Source organism: Oncorhynchus mykiss, chromosome 18, assembly GCF_057628025.1.
Source record: "Oncorhynchus mykiss isolate SJ-2025 chromosome 18, ASM5762802v1, whole genome shotgun sequence".
NCBI lineage: Eukaryota > Metazoa > Chordata > Actinopteri > Salmoniformes > Salmonidae > Oncorhynchus > Oncorhynchus mykiss.
In genome coordinates, this window is record NC_143039.1 from 6,912,080 (window position 1) to 6,925,000 (window position 12,921).

The 12,921-nt window shown below is 45.9% G+C and overlaps 1 long non-coding RNA gene across 1 annotated transcript in view; it reads right to left on the reverse strand.

The window, feature by feature from the left end:
• Positions 1-835: 835 nt before the first annotated feature.
• LOC149975370 (uncharacterized) overlaps positions 836-12,921 on the reverse strand; it is a 30,484-nt gene continuing 18,398 nt past the window's right edge. Inside the window, exon 3 of the long non-coding RNA XR_016488230.1 lies at positions 836-962. This is a non-coding gene — a long non-coding RNA (uncharacterized LOC149975370). The remainder of the gene's footprint in view (positions 963-12,921) is intronic.

A 12,921-nucleotide genomic window follows, 5' to 3' on the forward strand; every position in this document is an offset into this window, starting at 1 on the left:
ATATTATTATATATTACCTTCTGTGCTTCCTGGCGTATATTATTATTAGTATTATACTATAAATTATACTATATATTAATATATATTACCTTCTGTGCTGTCTGGTGTATATTATTATTAGTATTATACTATATATTATACTATATATTATTATATATTACCTTCTGTGCTGCCTGGTGTATATTATTATTAGTATTATACTATAAATTATACTATATATTAGTATATATTACCTTCTGTGTTGTCTGGTGTATATTATTATTAGTATTATACTGAATATTATTATTGTTATTATACTATATATTATTATTAGTGTTATACTGTATTTTATTAGTATTATACTATATATTATTATTAGTGTTATACTGTATTTTATTAGTATTATACTATATATTATTATTAGTGTTATACTGTATTTTATTAGTATTATACTATATATTATTATTAGTGTTATACTGTATATTATTAGTATTATACTATATATTATTATTAGTGTTATACTGTATTTTATTAGTATTATACTATATATTATTATTAGTGTTATACTGTATTTTATTAGTATTATACTATATATTATTATTAGTGTTATACTGTATTTTATTAGTATTATACTATATATTATTATTAGTGTTATACTGTATTTTATTAGTATTATACTATATATTATTATTAGTGTTATACTGTATTTTATTAGTATTATACTATATATTATTATTAGTGTTATACTGTATTTTATTAGTATTATACTATATATTATTATTAGTGTTATACTGTATTTTATTAGTATTATACTATATATTATTAGTATTATACTATATATTATTGTATATTACCTTCTGTGCTTCCTGGCGCTGGATCCAATTGGACCGTAGCCAGTTGTTCTGGTTGGGCTCCATCACATGACACACCTGGAAGGTATGGATAGGTCGGTTCTGTTCATCCATCTCTGTTATCGCATCCCACTGGAGGGGGAGGGAGGGAGGGAGGGAGGGAGGGAGGGAGGGAGGGGGGAGAAGTTGGAAGACAGGATCATGATCTATAAAGACATCACATTACCATGGTAACAGTAGAGCCATGGAGGACAGCTGGACCACCCGGTCTCTGTCTCCTATGGTCCATGAGAGACAGACCTGACGATGACTGTCTGTGGGTCTTACTGATGTTTTCACAACTCTTACATCAGCCAGCCAGACATAACAGCACCGTAGTGCCCTAACACACTCTCCTCTCCTCTCCTCTCCTCTCCTCTCCTCTCCTCTCCTCTCCTCTCCTCTCATCTCATCTCATCTCATCTCATCTCATCTCATCTCATCTCATCTCATCTCATCTCATCTCCTCTCCTCTCCTCTCCTCTCCTCTCCTCTCCTCTCCTCTCATCTCATCTCATCTCCTCTCCTCTCCTCTCCTCTCATCTCATCTCATCTCATCTCATCTCCTCTCATCTCCTCTCCTCTCATCTCATCTCATCTCATCTCCTCTCCTCTCCTCTGGGAGAGAGAACCACCTCTGAAACCCTACTAACATTGGTACAGCTGTTCCCCCTACAGCGTTTAATGGCTGTAGATTTACAGGGTAAAGTCAAGGCCAGCATGAGTTACTTCAACCCTGAATATGTATCATGATAATATGTTGGGTAATGCTCAGTGTACGGGCTTGTGGTGTTGACAGGGTAATGCTCAGTGTATGGGCTTGTGGTGTTGACAGGGTAATGCTCAGTGTACGGGCTTGTGGTGTTGACAAGGTAATGCTCAGTGTACGGGCTTGTGGTGTTGACAGGGTAATGCTCAGTGTACAGGCTTGTGGTGTTGACAAGGTAATGCTCAGTGTACGGGCTTGTGGTGTTGACAGGGTAATGCTCAGTGTACGGGCTTGTGGTGTTGACAGAGTAATGCTCAGTGTATGGGCTTGTGGTGTTGACAGGGTAATGCTCAGTGTACGGGCTTGTGGTGTTGACAGAGTAATGCTCAGTGTATGGGCTTGTGGTGTTGACAAGGTAATGCTCAGTGTACGGGCTTGTGGTGTTGACAGGGTAATGCTCAGTGTACGGGCTTGTGGTGTTGACAGGGTAATGCTCAGTGTACGGGCTTGTGGTGTTGACAGGGTAATGCTCAGTGTACGGGCTTGTGTTCCATCTCTAAGCGGCCCTAAAATATAGCTTCCATCAACAGAGCATAACAGACACTCCAATAACGACTAGATGTAGCTCCAACCTTCACTCTCAGATCTGTCTGTCTACCTGACCTCTCTCCCTCCATTTGTTCCCTGACACGAGTTGTTCTGATGTAATGACAGCCGGGCGAAGGGAGAGAGAGGAGGACAGGAGGGAGGGAGGGAGAGAGAGGAGGACAGGATTGAATATGGAGGGCGGTAGGAGGGAGGGGAGGAGGAGGGGTGGAGGGAGGGAGGGAGGACAGGGGGAGGGGAGGCAGGGGGTGGGGAGGCAGAGGGGTGGAGGGCGGTAGGAGGGAGGGGAGGCGGAGGGGTGGAGGGAGGACAGGGGGAGGGGAGGCAGAGGGGTGGAGGGAGGTAGGAGGGAGGGGAGGCGGAGGAGTGGAGGGAGGACAGGGGGAGGGGAGGCAGAGGGGTGGAGGGCGGTAGGAGGGAGGGGAGGCGGAGGAGTGGAGGGAGGACAGGGGGAGGGAGGCAGGGGGGAGGAGGCAGGGGGGAGGAGGCAGGGGGGAGGGAGGCAGGAGGGAGGGAGGCAGTGGGAGGGAGGCAGGGGGGTGAAAGGATAATGTATATTGTTCAGTGAATGCGACAGGAGAGAGGCAGATAACAGTGTCTGTGATGGAGGAAGCACAAATCGCTGCCTGCCAATCACACGTTTTATTGTATCTTAGCTGGGGGGCCATGTAACAGAACAGAGACCATCACACTGACTATTGTATCTTAGCTGGGGGGCCTTGTAACAGAACAGAGACCACCAAGAAAACCCATATGACAGGAGAGAGATGAGAATGGATGAGATCAATCTGGTAGAAGTCACGACTTTCTGTCCACAGGATATCCATGACACATCTGGTGGACCCTGATAGGGATTTCTTTGTCCTGCAATTGATAAAGGGTTGAGGGTTTTTGTCTGCCCTGACACGTCTCCTCCCAAAGCTGTTGCCCAGTGTCTGACACATGCCCTGTCTTCCTTCTGCTCATGAGAGAAAGAGAGAGAGACAGAGAGAGTGAGAGAGACAGAGAGACAGAGAGAGAGACAGAGAGACAGAGAGAGAGACAGCGAGAGAGAGAGACAGCGAGACAGAGAGAGAGACAGAGAGAGACAGCGAGAGAGCGAGAGAGAGACAGAGAGAGAGAACGAGAGAGAGAGAAAGAGAGAGAGAGAAAGAGAGAGAGAGAATCAGAGAGAGAGACAGAGAGAGAGAAAGAGAGAGAGAGAAAGAGAGAGAGAGAATCAGAGAGAGAGAGAGAATCAGAGAGAGAGAGAGAGACAGAGAGACAGAGAGAGTGAAAGAGATAGAGACAGCGAGAGAGAGAGCGAGAGAGAGACAGCGAGAGAGAGAGACAGAGAGAGTGAAAGAGACAGAGACAGCGAGAGAGAGAGCGAGAGAGAGACAGCGAGAGAGAGAGACAGAGAGACAGAGATAGAAAGAGAGAGAGAGAGAGAGAGAGAGAGAGAGAGAGAGAGAGAGAGAGAGAGAGAGAGAGAGAGAGACAAAGAGACAGAGAAAGAGATAATCAGAGAGAGAGACAGAGAGAGAGATGCCCCATGTGTGCCTAATGCTGACAGCATCAAAGGCCCCTAGCGACCAGATTTCTGTCTGTCACAGCTGGTGGCCATTTAAACCTGAAGACACCCAGGCATTGTCTAACAGTGGCTAGTGGTCCATTAAACCTGTATAGACCCAGGGCTTCTAATCTACACAGGGCTGGTGGTCCATTAAACCATTATAGACCCAGGGCTTCTAATCTACACAGGGCTGGTGGTCCATTAAACCTGTATAGACCAGGGCTTCTAATCTACACAGGGCTGGTGGCCCATTAAACCATTATAGACCAGGGCTTCTAATTTACACAGGGCTGGTGGTCCATTAAACCATTATAGACCCAGGGCTTCTAATCTACACAGGGCTGGTGGTCCATTAAACCTGTATAGACCCAGGGCTTCTAATCTACACAGGGCTGGTGGTCCATTAAACCATTATAGACCCAGGGCTTCTAATCTACACAGGGCTGGTGGTCCATTAAACCTATATAGACCCAGGGCTTCTAATCTACACAGGGTTGGTGGTCCATTAAACCATTATAGACCCACGGCTTCTAATCTACACAGGGCTGGTGGTCCATTAAACCTATATAGACCAGGGCTTCTAATCTACACAGGGCTGGTGGTCCATTAAACCAGTATAGACCCAGGGCTTCTAATCTACACAGGTCCATTAAACCATTATAGACCCAGGGCTTCTAATCTACACAGGGCTGGTGGTCCATTAAACCTATATAGACCCAGGGCTTCTAATCTACACAGGGCTGGTGGCCCATTAAACCTGTATAGACCCAGGGCTTCTAATCTACACAGGGCTGGTGGCCCATTAAACCTGTACAGACCAGGGCTTCTAATCTACACAGGGCTGGTGGCCCATTAAACCTGTACAGACCAGGGCTTCTAAACTACACAGGTCCATTAAACCTGTATAGACCCAGGGCTTCTAATCTACACAGGGCTGGTGGTCCATTAAACCTGTATAGACCCAGGGCTTCTAATCTACACAGGGCTGGTGGTCCATTAAACCATTATAGACCAGGGCTTCTAATCTACACAGGGCTGGTGGTCCATTAAACCTGTATAGACCCAGGGCTTCTAATCTACACAGGGCTGGTGGCCCATTAAACCTGTATAGACCCAGGGCTTCTAATCTACACAGGGCTGGTGGCCCATTAAACCTGTACAGACCAGGGCTTCTAATCTACACAGGGCTGGTGGTCCATTAAACCATTATAGACCAGGGCTTCTAATCTACACAGGGCTGGTGGTCCATTAAACCTGTATAGACCCAGGGCTTCTAATCTACACAGGGCTGGTGGCCCATTAAACCTGTATAGACCCAGGGCTTCTAATCTACACAGGGCTGGTGGCCCATTAAACCTGTACAGACCAGGGCTTCTAATCTACACAGGTCCATTAAACCTGTATAGACCCAGGGCTTCTAATCTACACAGGGCTGGTGGTCCATTAAACCTATATAGACCAGGGCTTCTAATCTACACAGGGCTGGTGGTCCATTAAACCATTATAGACCCAGGGCTTCTAATCTACACAGGGCTGGTGGTCCATTAAACCTGTATAGACCCAGGGCTTCTAATCTACACAGGTCCATTAAACCATTATAGACCCAGGGCTTCTAATCTACACAGGGCTGGTGGTCCATTAAACCAGTATAGACCCAGGGCTTCTAATCTACACAGGGCTGGTGGTCCATTAAACCTATATAGACCAGGGCTTCTAATCTACACAGGGCTGGTGGTCCATTAAACCATTATAGACCCAGGGCTTCTAATCTACACAGGGTTGGTGGTCCATTAAACCTGTATAGACCAGGGCTTCTAATCTACACAGGGCTGGTGGTCCATTAAACCATTATAGACCCAGGGCTTCTAATCTACACAGGGCTGGTGGTCCATTAAACCTATATAGACCAGGGCTTCTAATCTACACAGGGCTGGTGGTCCATTAAACCAGTATAGACCCAGGGCTTCTAATCTACACAGGGCTGGTGGTCCATTAAACCATTATAAACCCAGGGCTTCTAATCTACACAGGGCTGGTGGTCCATTAAACCTATATAGACCCAGGGCTTCTAATCTACACAGTGTTAATTGAACGTCACACTAGATCAAAGCTAAATTATACATGGGGAAAGTAAGTATGATTCAAGTGTAGTGTACTACAGTTGTAATTAATAAACACACTTTAACCTTGACTGTGCCAACCGAGGTAATATAGTATTAATTAAGTCGTCTAAATTAGCTTCATGGAAACACCCAAGGCGGATGAAATTATTAATCAATCAAAGTTAAATCAATCGCTTTACACCTGCTGCAGACTAGAGAGAGAGAGAGAGAGAAAGAGAGAGAGAGGGAGAGAGAGAGACAGACAGACAGACAGACAGAGAGAGACAGAGAGAGGGAGAGAGAGAGAGAGACAGACAGACAGACAGACAGAGAGAGACAGAGAGAGAGAGAGAGAGAGAGAGAGACAGACAGACAGACAGACAGAGAGAGACAGAGAGAGAGAGAGAGAGAGGGAGAGAGAGAGAGAGAGACAGAGAGAGGGAGAGAGAGAGAGAGAGAGAGAGAGAGAGAGAGAGAGAGAGGAGAGAGAGAGAGAGAGAGAGAGAGAGACAGACAGACAGACAGACAGACAGACAGACAGAGAGAGACAGAGAGAGAGAGAGAGAGAGAGAGAGAGAGAGGGGGAGAGAGAGAGAGAGAGAGAGAGAGAGAGAGAGAGAGAGAGAGAGAGACAGTCTGAGGTTAATACTGAAGTACTAGTCTGAGTTAATACTGAAGTACTAGTCTGAGTTAATACTGAAGTACTAGTCTGAGTTAATACTGAAGTACTGGTCTGAGTTAATACTGAAGTACTAGTCTGTTAATACTGAAGTACTGGTCTGAGTTAATACTGAAGTACTAGTCTGTTAATACTGAAGTACTAGTCTGTTAATACTGAAGTACTGGTCTGGGTTAATACTGAAGTACTGGTCTGAGTTAATACTGAAGTACTGGTCTGAGTTAATACTGAAGTACTAGTCTGTTAATACTGAAGTACTAGTCTGTTAATACTGAAGTACTGGTCTGGGTTAATACTGAAGTACTGGTCTGAGTTAATACTGAAGTACTGGTCTGAGTTAATACTGAAGTACTGGTCTGAGTTAATACTGAAGTACTGGTCTGAGTTAATACTGAAGTACTAGTCTGTTAATACTGAAGTACTGGTCTGTTAATACTGAAGTACTGGTCTGGGTTAATACTGAAGTACTGGTCTGAGTTAATACTGAAGTACTGGTCTGAGTTAATACTGAAGTACTAGTCTGTTAATACTGAAGTACTGGTCTGGGTTAATACTGAAGTACTAGTCTGAGTTAATACTGAAGTACTGGTCTGAGTTAATACTGAAGTACTAGTCTAAGTTAATACTGAAGTACTAGTCTGAGGTAATACTGAAGTACTGGTCTGAGTTAATACTGAAGTACTAGTCTGAGTTAATACTGAAGTACTGGTCTGAGTTAATACTGAAGTACTAGTCTGAGTTAATACTGAAGTACTAAGTCTTTCACATAAGAGGAGAAGAAAGACAAAAGGTAAAACACTTAGAGGAGACATGAAGCACTGAGGTGGTTTTAGTTCTCATCAGGTATTAAATAGGTCTACTCTCTGGTCTGGCTATGTTAGATAACACACATCTATCTATCCACCAGACAGTCAGCTATGTTAGATAACACACATCTATCTATCCACCAGACAGTCAGCTATGTTAGATAACACACATCTATCTATCCACCAGACAGTCAGCTATGTTAGATAACACACCAGACAGTAAAGTAAATGCTGAAGAGGTATGTAGAGTTGTACATAGTGAACCTGTTATCATGAAGGTCCCTCCCTCCAGTCACTAAAACAGAGTAAACTACATGACCAGAAGTATGTGGACACCTGCTCTTCTTACCTCTCATTCCAAAATCATGGACATTAATATGGAGTTGGACCCCCCTTTGCTGCTATAACAGCCTCCACTCTTCAGGGAAGTCATTAATATGGAGTTGGTCCCCCCTTTGCTGCTATAACAGCCTCCACTCTTCAGGGAAGTCATTAATATGGAGTTGGACCCCCCCTTTGCTGCTATAACAGCCTCCACTCTTCTGGGAAGTCATTAATATGGAGTTGGACCCCCCTTTGCTGCTATAACAGCCTCCACTCTTCTGGGAAGTCATTATTATGGAGTTGGACCCCCCTTTGCTGCTATAACAGCCTCCACTCTTCTGGGAAGTCATTATTATGGAGTTGGTCCCCCCTTTGCTGCTATAACAGCCTCCACTCTTCTGGGAAGACATTAATATGGAGTTGGACCCCCCTTTGCTGCTATAACAGCCTCCACTCTTCTGGGAAGTCATTAATATGGAGTTGGACCCCCCTTTGCTGCTATAACAGCCTCCACTCTTCTGGGAAGTCATTAATATGGAGTTGGACCCCCCTTTGCTGCTATAACAGCCTCCACTCTTCTGGGAAGTCATTAATATGGAGTTGGTCCCCACGTTGCTGCTATAACAGCCTCCACTCTTCTGGGAAGACATTGATATGGAGTTGGACCCCCCTTTGCTGCTATAACAGCCTCCACTCTTCTGGGAAGTCATTAATATGGAGTTGGACCCCCTTTGCTGCTATAACAGCCTCCACTCTTCTGGGAAGTCATTAATATGGAGTTGGACCCCCTTTGCTGCTATAACAGCCTCCTCTCTTCTGGGAAGGCATTAATATGGAGTTGGACCCCCTTTGCTGCTATAACAGCCTCCTCTCTTCTGGGAAGGCATTAATATGGAGTTGGACCCCCCCTTTGCTGCTATAACAGCCTTTTAACGCTCTACCCGCTTCAGCGCTCGGCGGTCCCATTCTGTGAGCCTATGTGGTCTACCACTTCACGGGCTGAGCCGTTTTTGCTCCTAGACGTTTCCACTTCACAATAACAGCACTAGCAGTTGCCCGGCAGGAGCTCTAGCAGGACAGAAATTTGATGAACTGACTTGTTGGAAAGGTGGCATCCTATGACGGTGCCACGTTGAAAAGTCACTGAGCTCTTCAGTACAGGCCATTCTACTGTCAATGTTTGTCTATGGAGATTGCATGGCTGTGTGCTCAATTTTATACACCTTTCAGCAACGGGTGTGGCTGAAATTGCCAAATCCACTAATTTGAAGGGGTGTCCACATACTTTTGTATCTCTTTTTTTAGGGGAGACATTCTCTCATCCTCCCACAGCTCGATCTCAATCCATTCCTAGCACAAAAAAACTGTCTACAGGAAGTGACATGACAAAGACGGTCTACAGGAAGTGACATGACAAAGACGGTCTACAGGAAGTGACATCAGGGGTTCAAGAGCATGACGTGCTGCAAAGTGAAACTGATGCCTAAAGTTGTCTGTGGAAAATCCAGACTCCGTAGCTCAGTATCAATCTGGATTCCCTTCACAGTGTAGCAAAAGTCCATACAAATCATTTAACCACTGATTAACCCGGGTCACCACAGACAAATGTGATTGGTTGAAAAGTAGAGGTATGTCAAGGTTGTCTTAGCGAGGAAATCACTTGAGCTGCAATAACTTCCCAGAGAGGTCAGAGTGCAGGACAGAACCAATCTTGATTTAGGTGGGAAAGTTAATGCCTTCCGTCATCAGTAATTGGAGGAATAGAGGAAAATAAGGAAGAAAAAGTCCCTAAAACTACATTACCCACAACCTCTTAGTTTATATCCTGACTTAGAGTCATATAACAACTACATTACCTACTCAGAGTCATATAACAACTACATTACCTACTTAGAGTTATATAACAACTACATTACCCACAACCTCTTAGTTTATATCCTGACTTAGAGTCATATAACAACTACATTACCTACTCAGAGTCATATAACAACTACATTACCTACTTAGAGTCATATAACAACTACATTACCCACAACCTCTTAGTTTATATCCTGACTTAGAGTCATATAACAACTACATTACCTACTCAGAGTCATATAACAACTACATTACCCACAACCTATTAATTAATATCCTAACTTAGAGTCATATAACAACTACATTACCTACTTAGAGTCATATAACAACTACATTACCCACAACCTATTAGTTTATATCCTGACTTAGAGTCATATAACAACTACATTACCTACTTAGAGTCATATAACAACTACATTACCTACTTAGAGTTATATAACAACTACATTACCCACAGCCTATTAGTTTATATCCTGACTTAGAGTCATATAACAACTACATTACCCACAGCCTATCAGTTTATATCCTGACTTAGTGTCATATAAAAACCACATTACCCACAACCTATTAGTTTATATCCTGACTTAGAGTCATATAACAACTACATTACCTACTTAGAGTCATATAACAACTACATTACCTACTTAGAGTCATATAACAACTACATTACCCACAGTCTATTAGTTCATATCCTGACTTAGAGTCATATAACAACTACATTACCCACAACCTATTAGTTTATATCCTGACTTAGTCATATAACAACTACATTACCCACAGTACACCTGTGTTTGTTCTCTAGCAACAACAAACTCTTGGAAAAACTTTAGCAGAGGTGATTATGAATTAATTATGTAAATTAGTATGTATGCAGAGTGATTAGTCACCCTTCTGTGTTGCACTATGTGTGTGTGTGTGTGTCTGTGTGTCTGTGTGTGTGTGTGTGTGTGTGTGTGTGTGTGTGTGTGTGTGTGTGTGTGTGTGTGTGTGTGTGTGTGTGTGTGTGTGTGTGTGTGTGTGTTAGAGTTATTGGTGCTGCTCTGCTCGCTAGGGATTATCCTCTTTAGGAACACAGAACACAAGTCTAGTTAGGTGGAGGAGAGGAGGGATGGAGGAGAGGAGGGATGGAGGAGAAGAAGGGGTGGAGGAGAGAAGGGATGGAGGAGAGAAGGGATGGAGGAGAGGAGGGGTGGAGGAGAGGAGGGTTGGATGGAGGAGAGGAGGGATGGAGGAGAGGAGGAATGGAGGAGAGGTTCAATGGAGGAGAAGAGGGATGGAGGGATGGAGGAGAGGAGGGGTGGAGGAGAGGAGGGGTGGAGGAGAGGAGGGATGGAGGAGAGGAGGAATGGAGGAGAGGAGGGGTAGAGGAGAGGAGGGATGGAGGAGAGGAGGAGGGATGCAGGAGAGGAGGAGGGATGGAGGAGAGGAGGAGGGATAGAGGAGAGGAGGGATGGAGGAGAGGAGGGGTGGAGGAGAGGAGGGGTGGAGGAGAGAAGGGATGGAGGAGAGAAGGGATGGAGGAGAGAAGGGATGGAGGAGAGGAGGGGTGGAGGAGAGGAGGGGTGGAGGAGAGGAGGGGTGCAGGAGAGGAGGGGTGGAGGAGAGGAGGGATGGAGGAGAGGAGTAATGGAGGAGAGGAGGGGTGGAGGAGAGGAGGGATGGAGGAGATGAGGAATGGAGGAGAGGAGGGGTGGAGGAGAGGTTGGATGGAGGAGAAGAGGGATGGAGGGATGGAGGGATGGAGGAGAGGAGGGGTGGAGGAGAGGAGGGGTGGAAGGGTGGAGGAGAGGAGGGGTGGAGGAGAGGAGGGGTGGAAGGGTGGAGGAGAGGAGGGGTGGAGGAGAGGAGGGTTGGAGGAGAGGAGGGATGGAGGAGAGGAGGAATGGAGGAGAGGAGGGGTAGAGGAGAGGAGGGATGGAGGAGAGGAGGAGGGATGGAGGAGAGGAGGAGGGATGGAGGAGAGGAGGGATGGAGGAGAGGAGGGGTGGAGGAGAGGAGGGGTGGAGGAGAGGAGGGATGGAGGAGAGGAGGGGTGGAGAGGAGGGGTGCAGGAGAGGAGGGGTGGAGAGGAGGGGTGCAGGAGAGGAGGGGTGGAGGAGAGGAGGGATTGAGGAGAGGAGGAATGGAGGAGAGGAGGGGTGGAGGAGAGGAGGGATGGAGGAGAGGAGGAGGGATGGAGGAGAGGAGGAGGGATGGAGGAGGGATGGAGGAGAGGAGGAGAGGAGGGATGGAGGAGAGGAGGGGTGGAGGGATGGAGGAGAGGACGAGAGGAGGGATGGAGAGATGGAGGAGAGGAAGGGTGGAGGAGATGAGGGGTGGAGGGGAGGAGGGATAGAGGGGTTGAGGAGAGGAGGGGTGGAGGGATGGAGGAGAGGAGGGATGTAGGAGAGGAGGGTGGAGGAGAGGAGGGGGGTGGAGAGGAGGAGAGGAGGAGAGGAGGGATGGAGGAGAGGAGGGGTGGAGAGGAGGGGTGGAGGAGAGGAGGGATGGAGGAGAGGAGGGGTGGAGGAGAGGAGGGGTGGAGGAGAGGAGGGGTGGAGGAGAGGAGAGGAGAGGAGGGATGGAGGAGAGGAGAGGAGGGGTGGAGGAGAGGAGGGATGGAAGAGAGGAGGAGAGGAGGGATGGAGGAGAGTAGGGGTGGAGGAGAGGAGGGATGGAGGGGAGGAGGGGTGAAGGAGAGCGTCATCGTGGGAACAGACAGACAGATGAGTCATAGTTGTAACAGACAGACAGACGAGTCATAGTGGTAACAGACAGACAGATGAGTCATAGTTGTAACAGACAGACAGATGAGTCATAGTGGTAACAGACAGACAGATGAGTCATAGTGGTAACAGACAGACAGATGAGTCATAGTTGTAACAGACAGACAGATGAGTCATAGTGGTAACAGACAGACAGATGAGTCATGTCATAGTGGTAACAGACAGACAGATGAGTCATAGTTGTAACAGACAGACAGATGAGTCATAGTGGTAACAGACAGACAGATGAGTCATGTCATAGTGGTAACAGACAGACAGATGAGTCATAGTTGTAACAGACAGACAGATGAGTCATAGTGGTAACAGACAGACAGATGAGTCATAGTTGTAACAGACAGACAGATGAGTCATAGTGGTAACAGACAGACAGATGAGTCATGTCATAGTGGTAACAGACAGACAGATGAGTCATAGTGGTAACAGACAGACAGATGAGTCATGTCATAGTGGTAACAGACAGACAGATGAGTCATAGTGGTAACAGACAGACAGATGAGTCATAGTGGTAACAGACAGACAGATGAGTCATGTCATAGTGGTAACAGACAGACAGATGAGTCATAGTGGTAACAGTATGTAATGATAAGCTAATGAGTCACTATAAAGGATAGTGAGGGATAGTATCTATAATTTACAGTGCCCAGGGTTA